General features: G+C 43.3%; 2 pseudogenes; both read left to right on the top strand.

Moving 5' to 3' along the window:
• The first annotated feature begins 2,917 nt into the window (after positions 1 to 2,917).
• On the top strand, positions 2,918 to 14,648 carry LOC115668002 (uncharacterized; annotated as a pseudogene).
• On the top strand, positions 6,274 to 11,310 carry LOC115677608 (protein ACCELERATED CELL DEATH 6-like; annotated as a pseudogene).
• Positions 14,649 to 16,707: the final 2,059 nt, after the last annotated feature.

Raw genomic sequence — 16,707 nt, forward strand, 5'->3', positions numbered from 1 at the left:
ATTTCCACACAGTTATCACACGCATTACATTTCTTGTGCACTTACCCTTTTTTTTATTTTAAAAGGTCATGAATTGTAGATACAACGAAAGTAGATATAGTAATAGTAGTATAGGTTCACACGTTGATTCTCATGAATTTAACTATGAGAAGAAATTTCCTGAAGTACGGGCAAAGAGAGGCCAAAACAGGAGGGAGCAATAATGAATAATTCTTGCCACCTCAACGCGTACTCATGTATTTTTCCTCGAGGGCTTCTTTGGACCATAGTCTTGCCAACAGCACAGGCACTCTAAAACATTGGCAGGTCTTCTTTTGAGATTCCATTTCAATCAACTGGCATGATCCAAAGCAGAAATGGGTGTGTGTTACATCTGTGATGATAAGCAATGTGATAATCTTGTTATGGGTCCTCGTCAAAAATCTCTGTCCATTTCTTCCAGTGTCTTCCGGTGTCATTATTGTTGGATCCACTTCTTTTCATTGCCTCTGCATCAGAATTGCCACATATATTTTCTTCTTCCTGGACAGGCGTCCCCTTGGATTCGCTTGTGCATTGAAATTTCCATGACACTGAGGCCACGACAATAGGCGCATGGTTACTGTTCCGGTCAATGAATTACCAATTTATGTCTTAGCTTGACAAGGTGGAATTATCGGTGCGATTATGGTTGCCGACTGGTTCAATTAGACAAACCAGACAAATAAAGAAATAAATGCCGTACGGAGACAGTGACCTCTCCTAATCAACACTGGCCGGATTTTCTTTTGTGGTCCCTGAGAAAAAGATCCTTTTTACTTAATAATAGGGGAACAACTATTTTCGCAGTCGAAATTGCTCGGAGCACAGCTTTTTAATTGAAGAGACAAGACTGCCCTCATACGAAAACCCTTATTATTGCTACCATTCCTATAAAATATAATAAAATGTAAGCCCAACTCAATCTCATAATATTATATAAAGCAATTTCAAAATTATTGATCTCAAAAAATAAACATAAACTCAATGTATTTGAAAAAAAGTACCTTTTAGAATTATAGTAATCTAAAAAGATTAATTAGGCGATTTTCCGCACTTTATAGATAAGGAAATAGTTTTTTGTAAATTTAAGAATTCTAATCCCATAAATATTTCAAACAAAAAAAAGTCCTAAAAGTTATCTATTTATACTAACATAAAGCCAAAAACTTAAATTTGGTGTCCTCCTTCGAAATATTCATTATACTTTTTGACAAATAATTTTCTTTAATGAGCTAGATGGTTTAATCTGTTATCTAATAGGCAAAGAGGAAAATTCCAAATAGAGATATGAAGTACCATCGTTTTCTCAAAAGAAGATCCGATGTGTATTTTGTCTTAAATAAGGATCCGAAGTAATTATTTAGTCTCAAATAATGACCTGACTCGCTGGCCGGTGAACATATGCTTCTACCGTGTGTATTCCGGCAACCGTTCAGGGGTATTTTTGTCAAAGGCAATTTAATTTTTTTTCACTCTTATTCTTGTTCATCATCTTCTTCTTCGTTTGACCAAAAAAAAAAAATCTTCTTCTTCGTTAGGCATTAGATTAATGTCGTCCAAATCGAGGCCCTAGAAGGAGGTGAGCTTGAGGGCGGAGGGGCAGCCGGAGAAGCCGTCAATCCGGAAGCGATGGTGGGAGGAGGGGATGAGGAAGGCGACGTGGGCATCCTAGTCGCAATCCTGGCAGAGGACGAGGTTGTCGATGGAGCAGCGGGCGGAGGCGCAGTTGTCGCAGATCTGGGAGCGGAGGTGCTTGCGAGAGAGGTTGGCAGAGTGGACTTAGTGGTTGCAGAAAAGGCAGAGTATGGCCACGTCGCTTCTGTACTTTTCTTTCTTTTTGTTTTTCCTTTTTTCCCCTCTACTCGTCTTTTCAATTTGGTTCCAGGCCGTGGATCTTCTTCCTCCCCAATTTTGCTTCACCATGGTACAGTCGGGGGCATTCTCTCCGATGCGACCTCAGATTGAACCCCTTCACAAACACCATGGCCATCTCTTACATTCGTGCTCGCGTTGAAACCTCCGCTTAATTCAGAATCTTTCGTGTCAAGGATGAGTGTCGATGGATACGTAATACACTCCGAAAAAGAGAGAGATGTCATATGTTGCATTTCTCATGTGCCTATTTGAAACAATCCCAGCAATCCTTACCCAAACATTAGTTAGCCCCAATTTTGCCTTTCATCTCACGGAAACTTCTCTCTCATTTGCTGCTCATACTTACACCAAAGTCATAGGTAGATGTCTCTGAGAACACAGAAAATGGTGCGCCCCAATTTCGGGGTTCTTGATCTGGGCAATGCCTATCTTCAACATTGACGAAGAAGATGATGAAAAGGGACACCATGGCTCGGATCCAGAAGAATATGAACAGGGTAAAAGAAGAGAAAGAACACAAATATATCTTAGGACGAAAATTCCTCTGACCGAATTCTGGAATACAAACGGGAGATGCATCTGTTAGCCGGCCGGCGAGTGAAGCCCTTATTTGAGACTAAATGATTACTTCGATTCCTTATTTGAGACTAAATGACTATTTCGGGTCCTTATTTGAGACAAAGTTCACTTCGGATCTTTTTTTGAGAAAACGAGGACACTTCATGCCAAAAACCTAAATTTGGTGTCCTCCTTCGAAATATTCATTATACTTTTGACAAATAAATTTCTTTAATGAGCCAGATGATTTAAACTGTTATCTAACGGGCAAAGATGGAGAAGCTAGTTTTTCTTTTTTGGCACAATGTACACCAACATCATTGAAGATGGACAGAAGAAATAGTAGTGTAAAAAAGATATATATATATATATATATATATACACACATGCACGTAAACCTCACCATTCACAGGCTCCAAGGTGAACAAATATGTTTGTGTCTACTTCTTCTTGTCGCAGTTAGATAAATACTTATTAGGTTCCTCTCGCTTGAAATCTATGGCGCAAATTGCATGAGGACGTGGTATACAAGGTATGTCCCAAGATCTACAAGAGCAAGTTTGCCTTTCCATGTTATTTACAGACTTGTCTGGTTTGTGCTTCACTTCATAACCTTCTCTGCCATTCCAATCCACACGGCAATAATTGCTTTCAGTTGCAGCCTTGTTTTCGTCTAATTTCGTCAGAACTCGGGGGCAATACTCTGCATTCCATCTCGCAGCAACTGACATCTTCACTTGAATTCTTCTCATCCCCTGGATTCTTATGTCCTCAAGCATGGATATGGTGGTAATGTCGTCGAGACTTGCCCTTGTGATTCTTCCTCCAATTCGCATAAATATGTCTAGTGCACATTCTATGTTCTGCCAAGTGTAAAATCTCTTGGATAGTTGGAACTAATCCCTGTAAAGAACATTTCTAAGAACAAGACATCTAAATAAATTCATAACAAAGAGAAAAAAAAAAAAAAGATGCCCTTTGTCGATAGGATATTAAGGTTCATCCCTTGTCTTTGCTTTCAATTTTCATCCCCATACATGCATTAGATTACGTAGAAACCCCGACCAAGAATCCTTTGTCTACCTGCACATTATACATTGAAGATTTTGCGGATTTCTTTTTCCTTTCATTGCCAAAGTGTCGGCACTAAGGTAATGGATTGCATGAACAATTCATCATGTTTGATTGCTAAACAGCTAATGTTCAAATATAGAACATCTAATCTAATTATTAGCACTAAATTCCATTATTTTTTATAGACTTTTGTGAATCTTCTAAATAAAAGAGAATGCTTAAAAATCAAGCTTTCGAAAGTACTCTGTGATTTAAAATCTATCTGATGCGCAAAAGCCCTGGAAATGTTTTTTTTTTTTGCCGAAATGGGAAGATGCCAGTTTTTGGTGACAAAAAAAATTTCAATTACAAGGGTATGTCCTCAGCGATTATGGCAGCAACACAAGTTAAAAAATGCAGTAAGATCTTTCAACTTTGATACTCTAGATTTGATATTTCAACTTTGAAATTTTCCTAATTTACATTTTGCCACCACACAAGTAACCATGGTTAAATTTACTCTACGGTGATTACCCAAAATAAGATTTTTTTTATGCCTAAACTCATAAACTGCCTCTGTCTAGAAGATAAATCCTTGTCGAAAAGTGCAATTAATTACATGCCTTAACTCTATCCAATTTAACTTATGCAAAAATCTAACATGTCATTCTTTAATATTTTTGAGGACGGGTGATGTTGATCGATATGGGGTAAAATTTTTTAATCATTCTTATATCTATTATATAAATGTCAATTTAGTTCTAAACTTTTCAATTTTGTCAATTTAGTCCTAAACCTTTGCAAGAAATTCCAATGTAGTCATTCCGATTAATTTTCATTTGAATTTGGTTACGTGGCAGTCCAGTCATCGTCGGTCGTCCTACGTGGCACACCGCCATTTTAGCGACTTCCGGCAAAAATTGGCCTGAGAGAATACATTGGAATTCCGTGCAAAGGCTTAGGACAAAATTAACAAAATTGAAAAGTTTGAAACTAAATTGGCATCCGTACAATAAGTTTAGGACTAATTGGATAATTTTCCCACCAATGTGATAGTGAATGTAGCGCCGCATTAAGAAAAGACCAAATCTATTTCAAAGACAGGTGGAGCTAATGTGGCACTGCATTAAAAAAAGGCCCAATACTTAAAAAAGAAGAAGCAACAAACAAAAGCTTCTGATCTCTCTCTCTCTCTCGCCAAAATTGAATGAACGGGAGGATTACAGGTAAACACCGAAAGAGTAACGGGAAATTAAAGCAAGACATATAGAAAGACTTGAGCAGTAAAGATCGAGATCGAGTCGATGAAATAACTATTGAGAATGTGAAGAAATTAATGGGAAGAGGAGACTATAGTCGCAGAGCTCCAATATCTTAAAATACTTGAAGAAGTGGAAGAACATGACACCCTCAACTATGCCAGAAATTTCCCGAATTTTTGTTTGACTTTCCTTTCCAATTTGCAATATTTCACTTTTAGCTTTGATTTTATGTTTCCCACGTCTCCTCTCCCTATGCGTGTTTTCCTAAATGTCATTATTTAAAGGGTCATTAGATTCTAGTAGGCTGTGATTTCCAAGTTTCGATTTAAATTCCAATTTCATTTTCGATTGCAAAAGTATAATTTCGGTTTCGCACTTTAATTTTCTTTATTTTCAGTCAGCAGTGGCTTCGACAATTTATAAGGAGTGGGGGCAATTAGCCCTAGACAAATTGCAGTTATTTTGATTATTTGCATAAATATTCCAAGCGTCGCCGACTTTGACCCCACTAATTTCTATATTTTGACCCCAGTAAACTATATGTTTGAAGAACAATATTAGCCTCGCGAAAACTTTAAAAACCCAAGATTCAATGAAAATGGTCAAACTTAAAAACCTACTCGATAAATTCAGGCACGACAAAAATAAATATAATTAAACTTGAAATTGAGTTCTCAAAATTAAATTTTTGCATGATTGTGATTTTGGTTCCCATTAGCATTGAATTATGTTACAATACATTCGATTGAGCTAAATTTGAAGGATATTTTTAAGTTACATCTTGTTAATGAGTACTTCGAGACATTTATTAAGCAATCACACATACAAAAAATTTACGGATTTCAATGTACTACATTCGTATCATGTATAATCAATGCATTAAATTGAAACATTTCTTATCATTATATTTAACCAGTGTCCCACAGTCAATCCTTCACAAATAACAAGACTCAAGCTTTGGGCTATTTTATCTCAATAATGTAATTGTGTAATGTGATCTAGTTCAATCACATGCAAGAGTTAAGACCTGACTTGTTTTGCAAAATTTTGTTTAGTGACTCTTATGTGCATATAATATGATGTCATTGTGCGCGCGCTAAGTTCAAAGGACGTCCATGAGTTAGTTTTAGACAATTTGTACGGTTAGGTAACTAGTATGTTGTAACTTAGCTCAATCGTGAAATATATTCAACAAAAATGAAGATTGTGGATCAAATTTATATTTAAGTTTAAAAATTAAAAATTAAGTTTAAAAATAAAATTTATATATTCAACAAAAATGAAGATTGTGGATAATGTTGTTAACAAAAATGCGGTACGATGTTTGAGAATGAATTCTGTGGTGGATGTTTTCACGCGCCAAAGATTTGTTTTTTCTTTCAAAGAATTGCTCTTGGCCGCATGTTTGTGCACAGACAGCTAGAGAAGAAAAAATCTCCAAGTTGTTGGCTGTGCTATAAATCTTGGAGAAGAGACACCGCGAAGGAGTTCAGCCAGACTATCGTCTAAGTTTGGATGAGACGATTTTCAAATTTCGAAGTCTAAAGATGCATCGCGATCGCGTGAGCATAACTATCAAGGATGATGAAATCTGGCAGCAGAGAAGGGCCAGATTGAAAGCACTAGAGTCGGTACACGAACCACACACCCCAGTGGAATTCAATTATCGTGTGTATCCACTGCTACACACAGCCACGAAAGAAGGCAACATCGACAAGTTCATCGAAGCCCTTGAAAAGTGTTCTGCCGAAGAGAGGGTCTCTTTGTCCGAGATTATGCATATACAGGGCCCTTCAAGGAACTCGTTGCTCCATGTCGCAGCGGGTATCGAGAAGTCCGACATCCTCCAAGTGCTCCTCGAGGTCATCCAGGACAAGCAGCTTGCCGCCCAGGCGAACGTCAGAGGGGACACCCAGCTTCACGTAGCGGCAAGAGCGAGCAGCATCCGCATGGCCGAGCTCCTCCTCGACTGCGGCAGTTTTTTGGACAAAGCGAACGAGGCGAAGAACAAGGCGTTGCATGAGGCTGTGAAGAACGGTGACTACGAGTTGATCGATCTGCTCCTGCGTCGTCAAGGGTCAACATCGGTGATTGAGAAGAACGAGGAGAACAAGTGTCCGCTGTACTTGGCAGTCGAGATGGGGGACTTGAAGATTCTCTTGCGTTTGCTGCAAGCGGTGGATGGGAATGAAGTCCCTTTGTCCTGGATTGAAGGCGTGTCGCCGGTTCACGGAGCCGTGATGCACCAAAAGTTAGGTCAGTGATTGTGCTTATGGCTCTCGCTTGCGTAAATTTATTAGTCGGACCACTTATATGCGTGTCCACTTTGGATCCATACGAGCCGTTGAACCTGTAAGTCACGTTCATAAAGCAGCTGCATGTTTTGTTCTTCTCCTAAAATGGTTAAACCTTTTTCTTAAGCCTGCATCAATTATTGAAGATTTCCCATAAATTTTGGACTTGGGACCTGGCAAGAATTACCCCTTGAAGAATGTCATAATGCTAACATTTCAGTAGTCGATACTCATAGTATAAGCCATTGTCCAGGGACCTTTTGTGAAACAGGAAGAGACTCATGTCATGAGCATGAATGTTGGAGATGAATGTCTCTATGCTTTGAAGCATTCTCCAATGTTTATACTGAAATCATCCCCCAAAAGTTTAGATTTCAATTATGTATTCCATGTAATATCGCATTTTTGTTTCATCTTAAGAAAAATATAATAGTTAGAGGGTAAAGTTACCAAACCCTTCGTCATGAGCATGACACGAAGTCATTCATTTCTTACTTTCCAATGATATAGATATGCTGATAAAGATGTTAGAGCAAAGAAAGAGCTATTTGATTTAAGCGATGCTAAAGGTGGTACTCCCCTCCATCTAGCAGCATACGAGAATTATGTCAATGGAGTCAAATTTTTGGTCGATAAGTTTGCTTTGAGCGCCTTTGAGCGCGACGAAGATGGCTATCTTCCGATCCACATCGCTCGTAAAATGAGTCATCTTGAAACAATTAAGGAGTTGCTTTGACATTGGCCAGATTCGGAAGAGTTGCGTACTCTAATGGAATAGCAAAATATACTTAACATTGCGGCAGTTTACGGAAGGGCCCCGGTAGTGAAGTACATACTTGGCGATCCCTAGCTTGAGAAACTTATCAATACGATAGACAAGACAGGAAATACGCCTCTACATTTAGCCACAATACAGAGGCAACCCGAGGTTCTGCTTTCTCTCACCCGAGATAACAGAGTCAATCTTAAGCTTGTAAACCACGACAATTTGACAGCTCTCAACATTGTAGATGAGCGACTAAGAGAAATCGATGCTCCACTTCACAAGGTAATGATATATCTACAAAATAAAGTATCAAGTTGTCTACTTTTGTTTTTTACTGTTGTTTAGGCTACTTCTTTCTAGGAGAGACGACAGGAATTACAGTTTATTTTGACCCGTTGAACTTCCCCTGAAAAGTTGAATTATGTTTCTACAGTAAAGATTGCATTTGCAGAGTCTGTGTATCACTTGAGAGGAGTTTCATTTTTTTTAATCCTAAATCTTTGATTGTTAGTCCATCTTCATGGATAATAACGGTCCTTTTTTTTTTTTTTCCTATCACGCTTCACCAGAACTTAACACGAATAGTCTTAGGATCTGCTGGAACCCCGGCAAGCAAAGACAAGAGACTCCACGGGCCTCCGAACTTACGTAGACTAAAGGACTAGGCCAATACCCGTATGGTCGTGGCAACGCTCATTGCTGCTGGGACATTCGCCGCCGGCTTTTCTGTTCCTGGAGGATTTAATGACTCTGAATCAGATGCTGGATTCGCTACGCTGTTGAACAAACCCATGTACGATGTCTTCGTGATCTGCAACTCCGTTGCCATGTACAACTCGATAATTGCAGTTGTGATCCTTTTTTGGACGCAGATCAATGATTGGCATGTGGTGCTTCATGCCCTTGGAATGGGAAGACTACCGCTGCTCATAGCTCTTGCCACAATGCCCGTGGCCTTCATGGCGGGGGTCTATGTGACCATAAGCAAACGCACTTGGATCACCGTTGTTGCCTTGATGTCGGAATCATCGCTCTCTTCGTTATATTGATTCTTTACATCGCCTTGTTCATTCCGCTTGCGTACACTTGTCTTCTTGTACAGCTCTTCGCCAACTACATCATTAGAGCTGGTATATTAATTTCAAGGAGCGGGACCGGAGGAGCTTTTCCCTGGCTGGCCCGGCTGACTTTTTCTATCCCCCCTTCCCCTTCCCCTTCCCCTCTCTTTCCTCCCCCGTCGCGGTGGCCGATTCACAGCCGAGCAGAGGCTGGTCGCCGTTCAACCAAGCGAAAATAAGTGGAGCAGAATGAAGCAGGGCATGAGTGGAGGAGAGGGGGTGAGCAGGTGGCCGCCGGCCGGCTATAAAAGCCGACGAGAGGAGAGAGGAAAAGGGGGCCAATTTTTAGAGAAAAAAAGAAGAGAGAACAGAGAGAGATCCAGAGAGAGATTGAGCAAGACAGAGAGCCGGAGAGCTTTTTGGTCGACCGCCACGGTCGTGCCGCGGCTGACAACTCGCGGTCGTCGCCCCTCCCCCGTGCCAAGCCTTGGTAGGTTCCGGTTCGCTGGTTTTCGTTTTTGTTTGGTTTAGGGGTCGTTTTTCCCAAGGATCTCGGTTCGACGGCCCCAAGGCGGCTGGCCATGGCCCGACTTGTCTCGGGCTCGCCTCCAAGCCGCCGTCGCCGAGCAGGGTAGGGACAACTCGCGGTCAACGCCCCTGGTTTTCGCTACCGGCCAGCCCCTGTTTTTCCCCTGTTTTTGGGGCACGTCGGCCGGAGCTCGCATTGGTCCGGCTTGCGCGAGCTCCAGCCCCCGTCGGTCCTTTGTTTGGCTGCTGTGCTTGTTGAAAGTGGTCTGTCGAGCGTCCCGGCTCGTGTTTGAGTCTTGGTTGTGCCAAAAATCGTTCATTTTTGAAGCGCCCACCACTTGTTCGTTGAAATGCCACAATGATATCCGGTTTTTGTTTAGTTGTTTTGGCCAGCGTCGAGTCGTCCAGGCACCATCTCGCCCGTTCAAGGGGTCCCGGTGACGTTAGGACTTCCGGGTGTTGGCCGTTCGGCCGTTTCGTCGCATCCCGTTTTGTTTTCACACTTGGCCGAGAGGGGTAACCTCAGCCGATGGCGTCGGAAAGCGTGGCCAGGGAACAAAGCCGGCTCGAGCCGGGCCGAGGCGACGCTGTGAGCCGGCGCTTACCGCCAAAGCCGAGATGAGCAACGCCGCTCGTCTCAGCCGTCGCCACCACGTCGCGCTGGGAGAGAAGCCAGAGTTGGGTCTGGCCAGGGGAAGTCGCGTGTCAGCTGGGTCGGATCCGGGTCGGGCATGAAAATCCGACCCGGAACTCTGGGGTTTTGTCTAGTGGGCTGGGCTGGATTAGAAAATATGTTTGGGCCGGGCTTTTCTTTTATTTGTTTTTTTAGGGTTGGCCAGACTAGGCCCATTCTAGTCCAGTAGTGGACCCAGGCCCGCGCCCCCGGGTCGGATGTATCCGACCCGGGTCCGTTTATTATAATGTAATATAATATTTTAATATAAAAAATTTAATTTAAAAAATTTAAAAAAAATCTGAAAATCAAAAAAATGAAATTGGGCTTTGGAATTGCCTTTTCTTACATATTTTATGTGATTAATGCAATGATTAATTGCACGTTGTTTGCTTTGTATATTTTGAATCGCGTGTTTAATTCAACCTTGCATATGGCCGATTAGAGGCATGTTGGGCTATTGTTTGCACACTTCCGATGCATTAATGGTCCTTTCCTTAGTTTAGTTAGAACTAAAACCCTAGGATTTACAATTTTTAGGAAGACTGCATGAATGTCTTTAAATGTTGTTTAAACAAGGTTAGGTACCGAAAGAGTACTAGTTAGATAATTAATATAATCAAGTCAACGAACTAATGTGAATTTCTGGTTCATAAGAGTAAGGCAATTCTCCCATCGCCTTACTTAGATTTCTAATCGACTCACCCTAAACTGATTAGTGACGACTCCTAGATAAAATTAATTTGCCTGTCCATAATTTGAACCCTAAATCGCGAGTTGGTATGGGTTTGGGAGAGCCCGAGTTAAGTCCTAGGTTTAGACTTAACAATCCATTCGCCTCTTAACTAGCCTTGTCAGCCCATTCGAGAGCCGGCGCCGCGGGAAGGTCGCGACATTGATAATTCAATCATTTTGTGGTCGAATTAGAATTGGATTTGTTTTTCCAAATCTTCTGAATATTAGATTCACGCCTTGTGCAATTTCGCAGCACCAGCAGATTTTCCAGGGATTACTTGCGTAGAATAGTCTTTACCGACAATGTTCTTGATATGAATGCGGTACAATGTTCAGGAATGAACTCCGTAGTGTATGTTTTCGCGCGCCAAAGATATCTTTTTTCGAAGAAATGCTCTTGGCCACAAGATGTTTACTGACAGCTAGAGAAGAAAACATCTCCAAGTTGTGGCTGTGTAATTAATCTGGGAGAAGAGTTGCCGCAAAAGAGTCCAAACAAGTTTTAACTTTGGAGGAGACGATATTCAAATTTCAGAGTCAAAAGATGGATCGCGATCGCACAAGCATAACTATCGAGGATGATGATCTCTGGGAGCAGTGAAGGGCCAGATTGAGAGCACTAGAGTCAGTAAACGAACCACACACCCAAGTAGAATTCAATTGTCGTGCGTATCCACTGCTCCAGGCCGTCATGAAAGAGGCGACATCGACAAGTTCATCGAAGCCCTTGAAAAGTATTCTGCCGAAGAGAGGGTCTCTTTGTTCGACATTATCCATGTACAGGGCCCTTCCGGAAACTCGTTGCTCCATGTCGCAGCGGGTATCGAGAACTCCGACATCCTTCGAGCCCTCCTGGAGGTCATCCATGACAAGCGGCTTGCCGCCCGTGCAAACGACGAGAGGGACACCCCGCTCCACGTCGCGGCAAGAGCGAGGCTGGATCCGCATGGCCGAGCTCCTCCTTGACTGCAGCAGTATTGTGGACGAAGTGAACGAGGCAGGGAACACAGCGTTGCATGAGGCTGTGAAGAACGGTGACTCCGAGTTGACAGATCTTCTCCTGCGTCGAGGCTCAAAATCGGTGAATAAGAAGAACAAGGAGAACAAGTGTCCACTGTACTTGGCAGTCGAGATGGGGGTCTCGGAGATTCTCTTGCGTTTGCTGCAAGCGGTGGATGGGAATGAAGTCCTTCCGCACTGGATGCAAATCATGCATGGCATGTCGCCGGTTCACGGAGCCGTGATGCACCAAAAGTTAGGTCAGTTATTGTACTTATGGCACTTGCTTGGGTAAATTTATTAGTCGGACCATTTATATGTGTGTCTATACGAGCTGTTGAACCTGTAAGTCACATTCATAAAGCAGCTGACCTCGCATATTTTATTCTTCTCCTAGAATGGTTTAACCTTTTTCTAAAGTCAGAATCAATTATTGAAGATTTCCCATAAACTTTAAACCAGAAGCTAGAAGACAAATACGATCTGTTTGGACTTGACCTGGCAAGAATTACCCCTTAAAAAATGTCATCACGCTAAAATTTCAGTAGTCGATACTCATAGTATAAGCCACTATAGATACTACACCACTTATATTATGGTCCAAGAACCTTTTTTGAAAGAGGAAGAGACTCATGTCATGGCTGCCCTTTGTTACTCCCATGTGGAAAACTACTACTTGGAGATGAATGTCTCTATGCTTTGAAGCATTCTCCAATGTCTATACTGAAATTATCCCCCAAAAGTTGAGGTTTCAATTATTTATTCCACGTAATATCGCATGTTTGTTTCATCTTAAGAAAAATATAATAGTTAGAGGGTAAAGTTACCAGACCCTTGATCATGAGCATGACACAAAGTCATTCATTTCCTACTCTCTAATGATGTAGATATGCTGATAATGATGTCAGAGCAAAAGAAGGAACTATTTGATTTGAGAGATGCTAGATGGGGAACTCCCCTCCATCTAGCAGCATATGAGAATTACATCAATGGAGTTGAATTCTTGGTCGACAAGTTCGCTTCGAGCGCCATCAAGGGTGACAGACAGGGCTATTTTCCGATCCACGTCGCATGTAAGATGGGTCATCTTAAAACAATGAAGGAGCTGCTTCGACATTGGCCAGATCCAGAAGAGTTGCTTACTTTAAAGGAACGGCAAAATATACTTCATATTGCGGCAAAGTATGGAAGGGCCTCGGTAGTGAAGTACATACTTGGCGATCCCAAGCTTGAGAAGCTTATAAATGCGAAAGACGAGGCGGGAAACACTCCTCTACATGTAGCCACATTACAGTGGCAACCCGAGGTTCTGCTCTATCTCACCCGGGACAACAGAGTCGATCTTAATATTACAAACCACGGCAACTTGACGGCTCTTGACATCGTAGATGATCAACCGTGGGATATCGATGCTCCACTTCACGAGGTAATGATACATCTACAAAATAAATTAACAAGTTGTCTACTATTGTTTTTCACTGTTGTTTTGGCTACTTCTTTCTGGGAGAGAGAAAAGAAATTAAAGTTTATTTTGACCGTTGAACTCCCCTGAAGTTACCAAGTGGAATTAAGTTTCTACAGTAAGATCAGAAAGAATGCGTTTGCAAATCTGTGTATCGCTTGACGGGGGTTTCATTTATTTTAATCCTAAATCTTTGATTGTTAGTCCATCTTCATGAATAATAACGGTATCTTTTTTTGCCTATTACGCTTCACCAGCGCTTAACACAAATAGTCTTAGTATCTGCTGGAACCCAAAGAAGCAAAGACAAAGCAATTTCCAAGCCAAGAGGTTTAAGCCCGCAGAGATGGGATCCGGACTTAGATAGACTAAAGGACCAGGTCAATACCCGCATCGTCGTGGCAACGCTCATTCTTCTTTGTGACATTCGCCGCTGGCCTTTACATTCTGGAGGATTTAACGACTACGAATCGGATCTTTGGATTTGCTACTTGTTGAACAAACCCATGTACGATGTCTTCGTGATCTGCAACTCCGTTGCCATGTATAACTCGATAATTGCAGTTGTGATCCTTCTTTGGACGCAGGTCAATGATTCGTGTGTGGTGCTTCATGCCCTTCGAATGGCAAGACTACCACTACTCATAGCTCTTGCCACGATGTCCGTGGCCTTCATGGCGGGGGTCTATGTGACCATAAGCAAACGCACTTGGATCACCGTTGTTGCCTTGATCGTTGGAATCACCGCCCTCTTCGTTATATTGATTCTTTACATCGCCTTGTTCGTTCCGCTTGCGTACACTTGTCGTCTTGTACAGCTCTTCGCCAACTACATCATTAGAGCTGTTACATTCATTTCAAGGAGCGGGACCGATGGAACTTTCGAGGAGGACGGATTTGCAGTTGCCCAGTGTAAGAGAGTTCCTGATCCTGATGACTGGTGAACCCTTAGACGGACGTCGCCCGTAAAAACTCATGATTTGAGGTGTGTGATCCCTTTTATTGAAGTGATATTTGCCCCCACTATATTGCTTATGGGATAAGCAAAGTCGCTTCTAGGATACAATAAAATCCCCAAATCCCGAAGATCCTCGTTCGATGATTGGCATATAGCTCTTCCTACTTCTCGGATTTGGATTGATTGCCCATCCTATATTTATCAAATACTATATTTTGATGTCATGGACGATGAAAAAGTCGGTGATGTGATTTTAATGTAATTTAACTCATATTTTGGTTATTTATATGAAACATTTGGTGCCCATTCTAATCCCCAGTTGATAAGAAAATGGTTTTGGAACTATTAAATAATAGAGATAGATTGATTAACATGAAATTAATCTTCTCACACTGAATAATCATTTTTTTATAATCACCATCAAGGAATTATGTGACATTCCGAATTTCGGTCCATTTTTGGAATTTATAAAACGTGTAATTCGTCAGTGTGCTTATAGTAAAATCTCGCCCGGGAACTAATCACTTTCGGTTATTGTTTTTTTTAAATTTGAGATTTCGCTAGAATCGCATTCGATTGAATTTTGCCGTTATTTAGAGCCCAAACTTTGGTGTCGAATTTCTCGGAGTTCCGGGATGAATTTAATTGAGCGGTGTCGATATTGTTGTGGCCAGCCTCGAGATTGCCCATGATATGTGAAAAGTGAATTTTTGATCGGGTGCTGATTTGGACTAGTAGACCTCCCTCGGGATAGTGTGATTTAATTAATTTGGCCTTTCTCCCTTATTATATTCTAGGATTAATTTTGGACCGTTGGATCGTTTGTGGGTTCAAATCGTGACCGTTAGATCGCACTCGATGACATTTTGATTTTCCCTCTCTCTCTCTCCGGTCACCTTTCCCCCTGCGCACGTCTGTCCCTCCTGTCAGACTCATCCACTCCTCTCTCTCTCTTCCTTTCTTTCTTTCTTTTTCCTTTTTTTTCTTTTCTTTTCTTCCTCTCTTCTTCTTCTTCTTCTTCTTCTTCTTCTCCGTTGGTCTTCTCTTCCGGTCGCGACTGCTCTGGCCTCCTGCTTGCTCCTCACCGGGATCAGCCCAGCCATCGTCCGCCGTCCGCCTCGCGCCACCGTCGCCCGACCGAGCCAAACCGCCGTCGCCCGACCGAGTCGCGTCGCCGCTCATTGCCCGCGACCGCCGCTCGTCGGCCCTGCCTTCGCTTGTATTCTTGGCCACTGCCTGCAACGCTGACGCGAGCACGGCTATTTGCGTCCGCATGGCCGGCGTTGCCCGGCCGTCCCGCCGGCCTGTCCTCCGTTACCCTGCCACTCGCGGTGCCACCGTGCCGCCTCCGGCCGCCGCGCGACCTCCTCTCCCCCTGTTTCTCTCTTCCCCGGCGCCTTCCCCTGTTTCGGCCCCTGGCTTCGCCGCCGCCGTGTGCCGCCGTTCCGGCCGCTGCCGCTCCGCCTTCGCCACCCAGCCTTTCCCCCCACCCACCTCCGCCGCCGTGCTGCCCCCCTTGGCCGCCACCACCTTCCTTCCCCTGTTTTTCTTCCTCCCCGACGCTTCCCCTGTTTTGGGCTCTCCCCAGCGCCGCCTCGCCCAGCCACCGCGCGCCGCCGTTCCGGCCGCCGCCGCTGCTCCGTCCGCCACCACCAAGCCCCCGGCGACCTTGCCCAGCCACTTGCAGCCGCTGTGCTCGCCGGGACAGCCCAACCGCCGTTGTCATCGCCGTTGCCCGAGCGTCCCGGGCCGTGGTGAGCTACGCCTAGCCCATTGCCCAGGCTGGCCGGAGCGTGCCCGGGCCGTGGCCGGGCTTGCCGGGCGCGTGGCCGTGTGCCGGGCCGTGGCCGAGCCCGCGCCCATCGCGCCCTGCTTTGTTACTATTCATCCGGGTCATTTTGAGCCCGTGCGGATTTTTCCCGGGCCAAATTGAAGTAAGTGACCTCCTAATCCTTATTTAGGACTATGGGTATTTTTAGACTTGTTTAGGATGTGATTAGTACCGGTTAAGGGCTAAACGTGGATTAGCATCAATATTCGTATGTGCGTATTTGTTAGATTAAATTGTGATAATTGTGGAGCTTAATTAGTGGCTAATTATGGTGGGTTAAATATCCGTATTGTCGTGGCGTGTGTGGGGAAAATTGACGTGTGATGGTGGCCGACTTGAATGTCGGAATCGTGAGCTTGTGATTTAGAATTGGGATGATTGTGGGTGCATATTTGTGGCTATTATTGGTGGGTCAATGATTGGCTTATCGTGGCGTTTGTGAGTGGAATTGATAGCTGAATGTGGCCGACTTGAAGGTCGGGTTGGTGGAATATTGTGGTGAGCATGCCTTGAGTTTGATTGGTACGACTTGTGAGAATGGCGAATTGTGTTGTGGTGCATGTGCATGAGAAAAGCCCGGATTGATCGGAAGGCTGCCAACCTGAGACGTGGTTACGCGGGTCATTGGAAGGGG

This window comes from Syzygium oleosum, unplaced genomic scaffold, assembly GCF_021117445.2.
Source record: "Syzygium oleosum isolate NSW1041296 unplaced genomic scaffold, Sole_v2.1 Sole_v2.01, whole genome shotgun sequence".
NCBI lineage: Eukaryota > Viridiplantae > Streptophyta > Magnoliopsida > Myrtales > Myrtaceae > Syzygium > Syzygium oleosum.